This window comes from Podarcis melisellensis, assembly GCF_964234715.1.
Source record: "Podarcis melisellensis genome assembly, chromosome: 3".
NCBI lineage: Eukaryota > Metazoa > Chordata > Lepidosauria > Squamata > Lacertidae > Podarcis > Podarcis melisellensis.
The window spans coordinates 20,175,489-20,189,553 of record NC_138530.1 but is presented as its reverse complement, the minus strand read 5'-3'; the positions used below and the strand labels follow the sequence as shown (position 1 = coordinate 20,189,553).

The following is a 14,065-nucleotide window of genomic DNA, read 5'->3' as shown; positions in this document are numbered from 1 at the left end:
ACCCTGAAAAGGGGCGTTGTCCAAACTAGCTCCATTTGCCTAGAAGTCTCAAACTTTCCAGACCCAGGATGCACTTTTTAACCCAAACATGCTTTTGGTGACCCATTTTTTAATCTTTTATCATATATTTGATAGTGGTGCGATTGTGGCAAGCGACCTTGGCTCCGGCTGTGAACCACCAGTGAGTTTCCAACCCACCAGTTGAAGGAAGTGACCTGGAAGACATTGCAGCAATTAGATTCTTAAGTGCTGAGTTTTAAGGCCAAAAGCATCTTATCATTTGAAAGAGGATTCATTGGGTGGGGAGTTGTCTTTATGCGAAATTACAGCATCCATGTTTGTGTGTGGGGGGGGGGTAATTTACTTAATGCTAAAAGCTGTAAGCTAGCTAACGTTTACTCTGCGCACACAAACGAGAAACTGATTTTGGAAGCAGAGAGGATTAACAGCTGTGTAAGTGATAATTCTGGAGCATACAGAGAGCAGCAATAGTATTATTCATCCAGTGAATAATACCCTGACCTTCTGCTCCTTGCCTGTAAACAAGAGATTCCAGGCATTCTCCTTGGAACCATACAATTTCAAGGCAAAAATTAAGCCCAGCCATAAAAGTTCTTCCTTAAGCAACTAGAAGCTGGAAGTGGAAGAATGAGAGACCTTGGAGTGTGACGTTATCGCGCCACAAATTCCCCTGGCCATTGCCTCTTCAGCATCTGAGGAAACACTCTGCTATGATGAGAACTTTCAAAGGCAGGCTGGAGAAACTGTGATTCTTGAGATGTTACTGGACTCCCATCAGTCCCAGGTGGCATGGCCAGGGATGACAGGAATTGGGAATCCAGCAACCTCACAAAGGTCACAAGCTCCCCCAACCCCTCTTTTAAAGACAGAAAATTCCATATGGCGACATCCCACACCATCCATGGGCATGATCATTATTTATTGTTTTAAATTTATTCAGCTTATATACCTCCCTTTATAGAATAAAATCCCAGGCTGGTGTACAACAATAATACAGTGGTACCTCGGGTTACATACGCTTCAGGTTACAGACTCCGCTAACCCAGAAATAGTACCTCGGGTTAAGAACTTTGCTTCAGGATGAGAACAGAAGCACAGCGGCAGCAGGAGGCCCATTAGCTAAAGTGGTGCTTCAGGTTAAGAACAGTTTCAGGTTAAGAACGGACCTCCGGAACGAATTAAGTACTTAACCCGAGGTACCACTGTAACACATTTCATGGTGATAAAAATGCATTAATAAAAAGGGCATAAAAGTAAAATAATAGCAGCCCCTCCCCCCACAGCTTTATCAGGCCATGGATTATTTAAAGGCCAAAGGCCTGGGTAAAAATGGATGTTTTTCCCTGGTGCCTAATGATGGCACCAGGGAAACCTCTCTGGGGAGAGCATTCTACAGTCGGGGAGCCACCACAGAGAAGGCCCGTCCTCGTGTTGTCACCCTCTGAGCCTCTTGGGGAGAGAGGACACAGAGATGGACCTTAGAAGACAAGCATAAGATCTGGGTTGGTTTGTATGGAGAGGGGCAGTCCTAAGGTATTGCAGTCTTGAGCCATATAAGGCTTTCTCGGTCAGCACCGGCTCTTTGAATTGGACCCAGAAACTAATTGGCAGCCTGTACAGTCGGGCCAGGCTTGGTGTTAATAAGCTCAATCTGTCTTGTTCTGGTGAGTAACCTGACCATATTTTTCAGCAAGACTAGCATCAAGGGTCAGCATGACTTGGCCCAGTCCTGAGCATAGCTGTCAAGTGTCCCTTATTTGAAGGGACAGTCCCTTATTCCAGCGCCATGTCCCGCTGCTGTCCCTTATTGATGGATGTCCCTTAAATGTCCCTTAAATGATGTTCCTTAAATTTCAAAGGAAGCAGCTCCTCTCCCTCCCTCCCTGCTGGCCAGGGAGGAGGAAGGCTCCAACTGTGTTGCTTGGCTGTGTTGCTCACCCAATAAGAAGTCTAAGAATGACTGGGGGGTGGAGCTTGCATGCCTTGTGTGTGGCTAGTTAATGCAAGCTGAGGAGGTTTTTGAATGCTGGACGCCATTTTGTTGCATGTGCTGCTGCAAACTTTGCAGTGCAAAGCCAGGCCGGGGAGCCATCTTAAGTTGAGGCTGCATAGGCCTTGTGGTGCATGTGATTCAGATTCTATTCAGTTGAACCTCTGGTTACAAAGTTGGTTGGACAGTGTTCTCGACGCTACCAGCATGAGTTTGACCAGACTGCAGGAGGACAGGAAGACTGGAGTTCCTGGAACAGGTGAAGCTGTAGGTCCCTTATTTTGGCTGCTGGTCCCTTATTTTCAAGGCTGCTGGTCCCTTATTTTCAAATCTGTAAGTTGACAGCTATGGTCCTGAGCAGGTGAGAACCCTCTTGACTTTCACCATGGATTGCAAACAGCTTGTTCACACTCTGGTCCAGAGGGGATGAGCAAGCAAACAACAGTGAGTGGGGGCAAGGAGGAGCTGCCACTGCTCATTGGGTCTTTCTGGCAAGCAAGCAAGTGGCAGCAATAGTGACTCAATGTTCTAAATTAAGTGGCAACGCTTGTCCCAGATATTACCACTTCAAACTGGTGAGTGATGGAGATGGTTTATGTCAGATTTCCCCAAACTTTTGACCCCTTAATGAGTTGTCATCAACCCTGAACCAAATTCTTAGGAATGTAAATGAAATAAAGTCAAGAAATACCAACACATTCTCAACATTTATTAATCATCGATCGTCGTTTTTTGTCCAACCCTGGCCCAGGTCTTTCTTCATGCCCTGCAAGAATCCCCTCAACCCCACGGGTCAACATCAATCACCTTGCGACATCTTGGTTTACATGCTTGAATGTGCCAAGGCAGAAAACTTCTCCCTTATCAGAGGCATTGCTAGGTACTTAAAGGAATTGGGGCACAAGCCCATGGCACAAATTTTGGGGGCGTAGAGATTGCATTTTGCTAATTTATATGCACTGGCACTTCTGGGCAAATTAAGGGGTGTTGCTCTCACCAGCACTGAGCCTTGATCTGATCCAAAAACAAGGCACTCACGTCCTTCAGAAAGATACAACTGACCACTTCCTTGCCTTCCCAAAGCCAATAAATACTCAGGCAATATTATGCTCCCTCACCCTGCCTAAGGATAGGCCTGGCTTTGATGGAACAAGCTCTGAAGCAATCCACATTAGGCTGGACCCAGAGCTTTGTGGACAAATAGTCTCTCAAAATTCTGCATGCTGTTATTGGGCAGGTCAGTTTGGGGCAGCGGGGGACCATTTCAACAAATCTCTCCAGGTGGAAAAGAAAGTATTTAGCAATATCAGCAGCAGAGCTTCTTCCTTTTCTCCTTTTTTTTGTGTGTGGGGGGGTGAGAGGGGTCGGATGCCATTGCAGCAACTGTGTTGGCACAGCTCAGCCAACCGTTTTGCATCCTCCACAATGTGCTGTGACCAAGTCCCCATCCACGTTATACATTCAGATGCCTAGGAAGGTCAGGTGGTACCAGGTGTGGAAATTTCTTGTCTCTCTCTCACACACACACATCAATGATTCCTCTCCCCCCCCCACCCCCCAAAAAAGAAATGGTTTTACGTTATTTCATATTTTCTTACAAAGGAATGTAGATTCTGGGCCTCTGGTACCAAGTAGGCGACTGTAGACAGATACTTAAATCTACAGGATGGATTGTGTTTTGGCTTGTGTTGTTTTATTTATATTTATTGTTTATTTATTTAATAAATTTTATTTTTAAAAACCTGCAAAGTGGTTTACCAAAACAAAAACAAAAAAACCATAGCAGTAAAATCAATAAAAATTAACAATCCTACTTTAAAACATACAAAAGCTAAAATATTAAGATTAAAATTACTCCAGCTTCCTAAGCATTTAGGAATGCTAGCCTAAAGAAGAATGCTTTTAGCAGGTGCCCGAAAAGAGTCTAGCAAAGGCACGTGTTTTGTTGCAATAGGCGGGGAGTTCCAAAGTGCAGGTGCTGTCACAGTAAACAATGCAGTACAGATATTATATGTATCTCTTGACCCTGCTCCACTGAATTGAAATTTCAGGACATAGGAAAACGGCCAAGTAAACAGCTGTTTTCGTGGAGGAGGGTCAAGCTATTTACTGATACTGTGTTTTAATATTTTTTTGGAAGCTGCCCAGAGTGGCTGGGAAGCCCCAGCCAGATGGGCGGGGTATAAATAAATTATTATTATTATTATTATTATTATTATTATTATTATTATTATTAGCATGAAATTTCATTTATAGCTATATAATCCCTAGTGTAGTAAGATAAGACCTTTGGAGCAGGCATTAAAAAAAAAAAATTATGAACCGCCCTAGTAGGGCAGTAATTGTTCCTTGATAATTTGTCACCCCCCTCCATGATGGCACCTGGGGCGACCTGCCCCCTGCCCGCACTTCCTACGCCCCTGTATACGTTTAAAGCATTTTTATACCATTCTTATCCCAGAGTGGTTTAACTATCAAACCCTCTTCCCAGGGAACTCTGGTGAGGGCAATAGGGGCCTATGAACAACTTTCAGTACCCTCAGCAAATGACAGTTCCCAGGATGCTTTGCATGGACGCCATGACTGTTTAAAGTGGTCTCATTAAATTGATGCGGCCTAACTTTGTTCCGGGACGCGAGTGGCGCTGTGGGTTAAACCACAGAGCCTAGGACTTGCCGATCAGAAGGTCGGTGGTTCGAATCCTTGCGACGGGGTGAGCTCCTGTTGCTCGGTCCCTGCTCTTGCCAACCTAGCAGTTCGAAAGCACATCAAAGTGCAAGAAGATAAATAGGTACCACTCAGGCGGGAAGGTAAATGGTGTTTCCGTGTGCTGCTCCAGTTCGCCAGAGGCGGCTTAGTCATGCTGGCCACATGACCCGGAAGCTGTACGCTGGCTCCCTCGGCCAATAAAGCGAGATGAGCGTCGCAACCCCAGAGTCAGCCACGACGGAATCTAATGGTCAGGGATCCCTTTACCTTTTAACTTTGTTCCAGGGCATTGTAGGTGGGAAAGGAAATGGCTGGTGCACCCCACCCCAACAAAAATGATGGAGAAAATCTGGAGAGAATTCTTTGAAGTGGCCTTCTTATATGCTGGGGCAGGGGGCAGAATTTTCCTCAGGAAACGTCCTTTGGGAAATTTCAGTTCTGCTCAAATCTGGCATTTGGATGAAGGAGGCAAAGCTCCATGCCTGGAACTTACTTTGGAAGGGATTTCCCCAGCATTACTCACTTGCCAGCCACAGCATGCCAGAGAGGCCACTCTATAACCCCATATTTATTGTGATAGCAGTGAGTCATGCACTTCATCACTTTTAAAAAGGGGGGCGGGAGCTGTGGTGCTGCAGCGGAACACAAATGGGCATTAGATCCTCTTAGCCAACCCCACATAACTGATGGTAAGAGATGATCTATTGCAGCCCCAGGAACTACTTATTAACAGAAAGCGCCTGCAGGGTTTCATCTAGCTGAGGCCATCAAAATGACAGCTCTTTCAAGAGATGCATTGTGCTCTGCAATCGCTGATTTCCCAATACTTAATTTTTGGCCATCAGGCAGCCACAAAATTGCCCGTCATTTCCAAAACAGCAATCACTGTCTTGACAAAAATCCTCAGGCTTGTGATCTGGTGGTTGCTGGAGGCATTAGCTCTGAGATGAGTACACAACTAGCCTATCTTATGGACTTGCTGCTGCTGCTATTAAATTTGTTAGTCACTTTATCTATCCCTAGGCAACCCAGCCTTACATCTATTCAACTTTTACATCAAACAATCACCCTATTTTGGTTGTAAGGATTTGTGTATTTAGCATGCACACCTGTCACCTAGGCCCCACTTAATCATTTGCAACAGTTTTTATTTTTATTTTTATTATTATTATTATTAGTCTATGCCACCCTTCATCTGAGGATCACAGGGTGATTTACAATATAAAAACACAAAAATATATAATGAAGGTGCCTGGTGAGCCTCCCTATGGGGAGAGCAGTCCACAAACAGGGATCCATCACAGAAAAGGCCCGTTCTCGTGTTTCCGCCCTCTAGTCCTCTTGTGGAGGAGGCACACGAAGAAGAGCCTCAGGTCGCTTCATATGGAGAGAGGCAGTTCTTGAGGTAAAGTGGTACCTCAGGTTAAGAGCTTAATTTGTTCCAGAGGTCCGTTCTTAACCTGAAACTGTTCTTAACCTGAAGCACCACTTTAGCTAATGGGGCCTCCTGCTGCCTGAGGTACTATTTCTGGGTTAGCGGAGTCTGTAACCTGAAGCGTCTGTAACCCGAGGTACCACTGTATTGGAGATTTGGTTTGTTTTCCTGTCCAGCTGGCAAAATCACCTCACAGAGGTCTCTGGCTGGCCAATGAAGTATATCATACTTTAAGTGTGTCACACTGTGGGTATGTTTAGCGTGGAAAACAGGAGACTGTGAGGAGATATGATAACCATCTTCAAATATCTTGAGGGCATGGAAGATGGAGCAAGCTTGTTTTCTCCTGCTCAAGTTACAAGAAAGGAGATTCCAACGAAACATCAGGAAGAACTTTCTGATGGTAAGAGCTGTTTGACAGTGGAACAGACTCCCACGGGAGGTTGTGGACTTTCCTTCATTGGAGGTTTTTAAGCGGAGGTTGGATGGCTGTCTGTCATGGATGCTTTAGCTGAGATTCCTACATTGCAGGGGGTTGGACTAGATGACCCTCGGGGTCCCACACAGCTCTACTATGACTAAATGGGCTGTTGGTTTGACACAGCGTGCTCAAGCCTCTTTCCTTTTTCCAGCCTGTTGTGTGCAGTAAAGGGAAAGTCCCTCTCAGCGGCACGTGGAGCAGTGTTGCCTACATAGAAGCCCAGCCCTCGTCTTGACGTTTCATTCAAAGAGAGATGACAAAAATAACCTTGCCATCTCTCATGGCAGATCCGGATGAAACTGTGAACTTCCGCTACAAGATTCAAAAGGGTTCGTGACTCCAGTCAGCCCACCCACCAACCGTCCCAATTTGAGGAGCACAGATACAATATCCTGAGATATCGTGACCTGTGTGTAAATCCCAGCCACTGAGTGCCTCAAGTGGGGGCAGAAAGAGAAGATGAATACACGGGTCTCTTGGGACAGCAAAGTCATTCTTGATTAATTTCGCAAAGCATTTTCAGCACACAGAAACAGTTCGGCCTCCCCGCAAAGGAGTGGTGGAATTAAGGGAAGCAGATTCCCCAAGCCATGTGACCTAGCAAGTTAATACAGAGCCTCATTTCAGAGTATGTACCCTCGGAACATACCACTTTGGATATTAAAAAGGGAGCCTTGATTGGGATGCTAATAGGGGAGTACGAAGCTGTTGCTTTGGCTCCCTCCGTTGGCTTTGAAAGCCAGCTTCCAAGCACAATATAGGAATCCATCGACTTTTGTGCCGCCGCTACAGAGGGGCCTGCAGTTAGTGAAAGAAGCTTCTGATTCAGCCCGTCATGTTCTGTCACAGATGCCCAGTGACGAAACACCAACTGAATCTTTGAAATTGTTTCAAAGGGGATCTTTCCAAGCAGGAGAAAAGGGGAAAAGGAAGAAAGAGGCCCCGACATCAAATACTTGGGACTTTGCCCGTAGCTGTCGTGACTGTTGATCAGTCCTCTTCCCTGGATGCTGAATATATTGGCGTCCTGAAATGAAAGGAGGGCTCTTCCAAACATGACTGCAGACCCAGACATTGACGATAGCTAATGAGAAGGTTTCAGAGAGCTGCGGTTTCCGTTTCCAGCGCGTGCTCCGAAAGCTGTAAAGAGCCTGCAAGCCAGCAGGCACGCATTTGGAAACCTCTTAAGATATGTTAGCCAAATTTTTACAGTATCGCTCCTGAGATCCAGGAGCAGGTTTTCTTCTTTGTCTGGAAACAATCGGACAATTTTGAATAAAAATGGCAGGCCGGACCTTTCAAAGCTGCGCTGACCTCAACCACTAATTCCAAAACTGTGCAATTTTTGTTTTGGTTTCTTTGAATTCCCCAGCAATGCCCAGGTATGAGGCTGATAGAGATAATATAAATGACTTCCGCTGATTTATCCTGCTGCCATTGTTTTCTATTTTCCCAGCACACACCTGCAAAGCTGCAACCTCCAATAATTTATTAGAGCAGGCTTCCTCAAACTCGGCCTTCCAGATGTGTTGAGACTACAATTCCCATCATCCCTGACCACTGGTCCTGCTAGCTAGGGATCATGGGAGTTGTAGGCTGAAAACATCCGGAGGGCTGAGTCTGAGGAAGCCTGTATTAGAGGCTGCACTCAGCAATGCTAAATTTGATTACCAAACCTTAGCTCTGGCAGCAATGTCTCTGAGCATGTGCCGAGCAGCTTTGGGCAAAGTAGCAGTGCTTCAGAAGAAGTAGCATTCTTGGAGGTTGCATCAAGCTGGGTGCTAAATCAGCCATCAGCCTTGCTCAGGTTCAACCATTCTCATTAAACACAGAGCCTATGGCAATGGCAACATGAACCAGCCAACGTTTTTGTTCTTTATTTTCCTCTCCCCCGCATCGCCACACCCTGGTTTGTGTCACACCCAGCCTGATGAAGGGTTCTGGAGAATTCAAAACCTCACTCAATAGCTTAGGACATTTTGGTTGCTCCAAATATAGGCATTTCCTGACTGTGGATTTTGGATTTAATTATGTTGTTTATTTGCACCTAATATTTACTCGGTGCTGCTTATGCGAAAGATCTGAAATTAATGTGCACAATATTGATCTGCAGATTTGCATTTAACCACCTCCCTAAATAATCTCAACGTTGCAGAGAACTTCCCAAACCACTTCCTCACTCTGTGATTGATGTTGAATTGATTGCTTGGTGATTTGTGGGAACGCTCTCGAGCTGAGACTGTCATTTCTGCAGCCAGCCTCAAAGTGACTGAATTTGGTGGAATTCGTCTAGCCTCAAAGTTAATAACTTAATTAGTGGTTTGGCAAACTCTCCGCTGCAGCATGACGTGCCATAGAATAGTAGCTTCAAAGTCCACTGCTGGCTGGATGAGGCCTATGGCACTACTTAGAGTAGGATAGGATGAATGTTCTCAGTCAACTAGAAGACCAGTGTCTGTACCCTTAAATGGGTTATAAAAAATGCAAGGCGCACAGGTGTTCAGGTGTTTTTCAATAATTTTTGGAGAAATTCAGTGTCATGATTTTTTTGATCGTAGTGCAAGCATTTCAGCTTGCAAAATGGAACAATCCCTCCTCTCTTTTCCCTGCCAATCACCCTCTCTTCAGTGTCAATTTGCAGTGTCCCTATTTCCCATGGACAGCCCCTGATTTACAGAAGCCATCCCGGTTTCTGATTTGATCCCAGAATGTCCCGCTTTTCCTTAGGACGTCCCTATTTTCATTGTAAAAATGTTGAAGTGTATGGAGTTATGCAACCCCCGAGCCAAGGAGACAAGTAACTACCCAACCTTTAGAAGACATCCGAAGGCAGTCCTGTATAGGGAAGGTTTTTTTTTTAATGTTCAATGTTTTATTATCATTTTATATACAGTGGTACCTCGGTTTAAGAACAGTCTGGTATAAGAATGATTCGGTTTACAAATTCCGCAAAACCAGAAATAGTGTCCCGGTTTGAGAACTTTACCTCGGTCTAAGAACGGAATCTGAATGGTGGAAGGGCACCGGCGGCAGGAGGCCTCGTTAGGGAAAGCACACCTCGGTTTAAGAATGGTTTTGGTTTAAGAACGGACTTCCGGAACAGATTAAGTTCGTAAACTGAGGTAGCACTGTATATTGGAAGCTGCCCAGAATGGCTGGGGGAACCCAGTCAGATGGGTGGGGTATGACGATGAAGATTTTGATGATGATGGAATAGGATATTCCTATTTTCATTGGAGAAATGTTGGATGGTATGAATTTGAGGGGCACACAGGAGTAGTAGAGGAGGAAAGCACCATTGCATAAGTAGAAGTCTTTGCTCAGGGCTTCCACTGATGGGACTTGCAAGATCAATCTTCCCTACTGCACTGGCTACCAATTAGTTTCTGGGCCCAATTCAAAGTGCTGGTTTTGACCTATAAAGCCTTAAACGGCTCAGGTCCACAATACCTCAAGGACCGCCTCTTTCCATATGAACCTACCCAGACCCTGAGATCATCTTCTGAGGCCCTCCTTCGTGTGCCTCCTCCTCAAGAGGTCTGGATGGTGGCAACGTGAGAACAGGGCCTTCTCTGCAGTGGCTCCCTGTCTGTGGAATGTTCTCCCCAGGTAAGTTCGCCTGGTGCCTTCATTAGACACCTTAAGGTGCCAGGCAAAAACGTTCCTTTTTAACCAGGCCTTTGGTTGATCTGATTTACATCCTATGCCCTTTTAAAATGTGGTGTTTTTTTGTGGCTAGGGGCTATTGGGTTGTTGTTTTTATTCTTATTATGTATTTTGTGGTTTTATATCTTGATTTTATTCTGTGAACCACCCTGAGACCCCCCCCCCCCCGGTATAGAAATTCAATAAATAAATTAAATAATAATAATATCATTTGCACCAATGCAGTAATTTGCAACCATTTCCTAATGTCTTGTTACAGTTGCAGCCCACCCTTAGCACCCACTTTTGGAATGAATTAATTGAGGAAGGGCTGTAGATCATTGGTGGAGCACCTGCCTCGCCTGCGGAAGTTCTCAGGTTCGGACCCCAGCAGCTCCAGGTATGCCTGGGAGAGAACCATATCTGCAACCGAAGGGAGCCACTGCCTCACATCCCTTCCAGTTTCTGAGAGGGGAGGGCGATAAAATGGTGGATAGAAAACAGCCAAGCACCCAGCACAGCCTGCTGCCTTCCATTCCCCTCAAGGCTTTTGAACCTTGGAGAGCATCTCCTCGCTCGGCAAGGAATGCAGGATGGAATGCTTTGAGGAGAAGGCGTCTCTGAGGCTGCCTGACTGGGCTGGAAAGCCAGATTGGCTGGCAGATCGAGCATCAATAACTGGCTGCGTCTCCAGAAGAAGAAAACGCCTGCGTCTTCTCTCCTTATTCCATTCCTGAGACAATCTGCCATTTGTTCAAGAAGAAAGACAGATTCTAAGACGGGCCGGTTATCTCTGAACTCTTAAAACAGAGAGAGAAGACATATTTGGACTAAGGGGCGGTGGTGGAAATGTTAACGTTTAAAAAGATTAACATTCTTTGATGGGAAGATTACCTTTATTTCTTAGCAGATAATGAACCAGGACAAAGAGACTTTCTTTGCTGCTAGGTCTTGCTTGTTCCCCGTTCTCATGTCGAGGTTCCCCTCTTCACTGTAAGAAATTGCTCGGCTTATAATCAAAGCTGCAATGGTTTGAAGAGGAAGACAACTGAGGTGAAAATGTTAAAAGGGGTCTTTTGGGGGGCAAATTGAGAAAAGGGGTTGTTTGGACACTGTAATGAGGGTGGAAATCTATCCCTGACAAGTCTGACTGAGAAACTTTTCCAGAAAATCAGAAACTAGAACCTCCCTGGTCCTGTGTTGCTGCCTGAAAGCTCCCAGATCTGCAAATGTTCCTCATTCCAGGCAAATTTCTGTTGCAGGAGATCACAGGTTATCGGGCCTGGCATCAAGCACCCTCAGGCAACTGCTGGAGCACCCTCACCCTAGCAAGCCCACCACGGATACATGCCCTAGAGTCAGTGGCGTAGCGTGGGGGGTGCAGGGGGGGCCGGCCGCACCGGGCGCAACATCTGGGGGTTAGGGTTAGGGGGCGCAAATCCACGGGTTAGGGGGCGCAAATCCATGGGTTAGGGGGCGCAAATTACTTGCCTTGTCCCGGGTGCTGACAACCCACGCTACGCCACTGCCTAGAGTGACAATGAGAGCCAGTGTGGTGTAGTGGTTAAGAGTGGTAGTCTCATAATCTGGTGAACCGGGTTCACTTCCCCACTCCTCCACATGCAGCTCCTGGGTGACTTTGGGTTAGTCACACTTCTCTGAAGTTTCTCAGCCCCACTCACCTCACAGAGTGTTTGTTGTGAGGGAAGAAGGGAAAGGAGATTGTTAGCCGCTTTAATACTCCTTAGGGTAGTGATAAAGCGGGATATCAAATCCAAACTACTACTACTACTACTACTACTACTACTCTTCTTCTTCTTCTTCTTCTTCTTCTTCTTCTTCTTCTTCTTCTTCTTCTTCTTCTTCTTCTTCATGTCCAGCTTTACAGATGACAGCTGGTATCTGAAGTGCTGGCAGACTATGGCTCTCTATTTGAAGGAGTCCTCTGTTTGAAGGGCTATCTGGTCCAAGTCCAGTCTAAAGATAACAGACCCTAAGGGAGAGCAGGAGAGACCTTGAAGTTGCCCATCAACTGCCAACAGTTCCTGGAGAGTGGACTGAGCGGGAACACTGGTCACCCAGTCTTCCACATGATGGTGAGATGTGCTAAACGTGCAGGTGGACCCATACAGCTTTCATTAGCACGTACAAATATTTCCACTTGGGGTTTGTGTGTGGAAATGACCTCGTTAGCTGCTCCACACAACAATGTCCTTCAACACACTGCCCCAAAGCAGGTGTTCGTCCTACAAAACATCTTACAGGACATGCACATGACAAGAAACTCATAAGTCATTTACTCTCAGCATCTAGAAACTGGAAGGACCTATCAGGAGTGAGCATAGACCACTGGTATCAAAGTGTGTGGGAAACTGCCCTACTAGAAAAATTAACCAACAAACTTAAACTAGTATGGGGACAAGCAAAGGAGGATGTCTTTACCCCAATGTGGTTCCTCCTCCTCCTCCTTCTTTTTCTTCTTCTTCTGTGATCACTCATAGCCAAGTAAGATTGTCTTCCATGAATATGGTCTTGAGTCTATAAGTGACTGTGGAGGCCAATTCTGGATCTGGACATCCTTCCACAGTGAGGACATAGGTTTCTGGGCAAGAGTTAATCACAGTGAGGGTTTGCCAAACGTGCCTTCCTCTTAGCACATGCTTCTTCCAAGTCCATGCTTCTTCCAAGTCCATGACACCTTAGGTAGAGGCTTATCACATACACAGCACAACAGGACATTGACCTATCCCTCCCCCAATAGCATGCAAATCAAAATGGCTAACCCTACACAAGAACCGCCCCTCCCAGCCCTCATGCATACAGACAAACAAACCATACTGAAACCAACCAAACCCTAGACCGTCCAATCTCTCACAACACCAATAAAAACAAATAACTATATAAATAAAGGACCTGCCCACGAGGCGCTGACACGAGACCCCAGCACAAATACTATGTGATAGAATGAAGAGAGCTTCATGCCCCAACTCTCTCTCCCCTCTCTTTTGTCTAGGTCAATAGTGTCTCACACTGAATGTAAACGAACTGTGAAAAAGACTCTATGAACTGAAAGTGGAGACGCTATATGTACTTTTCCTTGTTTATTTGTTTGTTTTGTGTCACAAAAAATAATAATAAATAAAAAAACCAAATTTATGTTATTAAATTTAATTTTATTGGAAATTTATTTACAACATAACATAAACCCCCCACCCCCAATACACAAATCCACCCTCATTAAACGTGAACATAACATACAGTGAGAATAACATACAACAATACAAACAACCAAATAAAAGACTTCCTTTATCGATTAATGTCTGCAGGAGACTTTGTGGATATTTAAGTTATAATTAGAAAAATCTTAATAATTATTCATAAAGGAAACAGTTTATAAGAAGTAAATAAGGAGGCCAGATACAGGATAAAGGACAAAATTATGTTATTTATTGTATTTATATCCCCCCTTTTTCTCCAAGAAGCTCAAGGTCTCCCACATGCCCCCCCCATCTCATTTAATCCCCACAACAACCCTGTGAAGTAGGTTAGGCTGATTCCAGCAGCACTACTGGATTATCAGAACTATTCGGCCCCTGGCAGGAAAATGGGTATACACATACTTAAACGTTCTGGGAAATGGTTGCTGATAATGGCCAGGAATTTCCCCCATACCAGATCGCTGTGAAACGCTAAAGCCACGCTACCCCATCGTTGTGAACTCAGTAACTCTGGATGGAAGACCTCCCTGAGTAATTATAATATATAGAGCAGCAAATCATGTCAC

The 14,065-nt window shown here is 45.3% G+C and overlaps 1 long non-coding RNA gene across 1 annotated transcript; it reads left to right on the top strand.

Moving 5' to 3' along the window:
• The first annotated feature begins 10,484 nt into the window (after nucleotides 1-10,484).
• Nucleotides 10,485-13,367, top strand: LOC309366035. Its single transcript, XR_014166426.1, has 3 exons — nucleotides 10,485-11,334; nucleotides 12,162-12,377; nucleotides 13,295-13,367. It is a non-coding gene; the product is annotated as an uncharacterized lncRNA (long non-coding RNA).
• The last annotated feature ends 698 nt before the right edge of the window (nucleotides 13,368-14,065 follow it).